Source organism: Cynoglossus semilaevis, chromosome 1 (assembly GCF_000523025.1).
Source record: "Cynoglossus semilaevis isolate Cse_v1.0 chromosome 1, Cse_v1.0, whole genome shotgun sequence".
NCBI lineage: Eukaryota > Metazoa > Chordata > Actinopteri > Pleuronectiformes > Cynoglossidae > Cynoglossus > Cynoglossus semilaevis.
Genome location: NC_024307.1, coordinates 23,508,060 through 23,509,020, shown reverse-complemented (window position 1 = coordinate 23,509,020; position 961 = coordinate 23,508,060).

The window sequence follows — 961 nt, the reverse complement described above, 5'->3', positions numbered from 1 at the left end:
GAAAAGAAGGATGTGGAGTATATTTAGAGTTTTTATGAACAGTGGTGTACCGTCAAGGCCTGCAGGGCCTTCTCTGCTCGCCTAAACAGTATCAGAATCAATAACTTAGTTTTCAATATATTTATCATAAATACAGAGGATTCTGTTCTCATCATTCATGCTTGCTCTTGGCTTTTCTCCTGGTTGTGGCTTTGTGATTTGTTTTATCCAATCATATTTCAGCCCTAAGGCCTTCAGAGTTGGTACTGCTGGGCTGGGAGCTTAAAATGAATGGCAAAGAGATGTTTGTTTAACCAATCAGTTTTTGAGTTGGCACCAGGCTGATGCCTTCTAGCGGGATCACATTTATGTTATGTTGGCGATTTGAGTGATTTGATTGGATGATCAGAGAATTTATTATTGTACATTTCCATTTAGTATCTCACTCCAGTCACCAAGCTCCATGTTTTGAAACTTGTTGAACTGAAGAGAGAACTTGTACAGAAATGTTTCATTGTTGGTATAGGTATAATATTTTGCACCTGAAGAACATTTTAGTTATGCTGATGATTAAAGGAAAATGAATCGTCAAAAACAGGCAACAGGGTACAGGCAATTCACAATTAACAAATAAGTCAGAAATCTGAATAAAAAAAATTATTCGAACCAAACTCGATAAATCATTTCCTGGTTGCCAGAGGCTACTGATGTTAGTATGCTCTACGGCCTCCAGAGGTCAGGTATGCACCAATTTTAACGTTTCTCATCTACGTGCGTTGTTCAGGTTCTGTGGTCTTTTGCTTAGAACAGTTTTCTTGATTGTCTCTGTTGAGGTTTCTACTGCGTTTCAGAATGACTTGAGTTGAACAGTGCACAATGTGAACTTCAACCCACAGAATATTGGAGCTGAATCTAACTGTGTTTTCATGGAGATGAATCTGTGATTAGAGCTGATCCACAAACAACAGTGACAGTGAGTCCA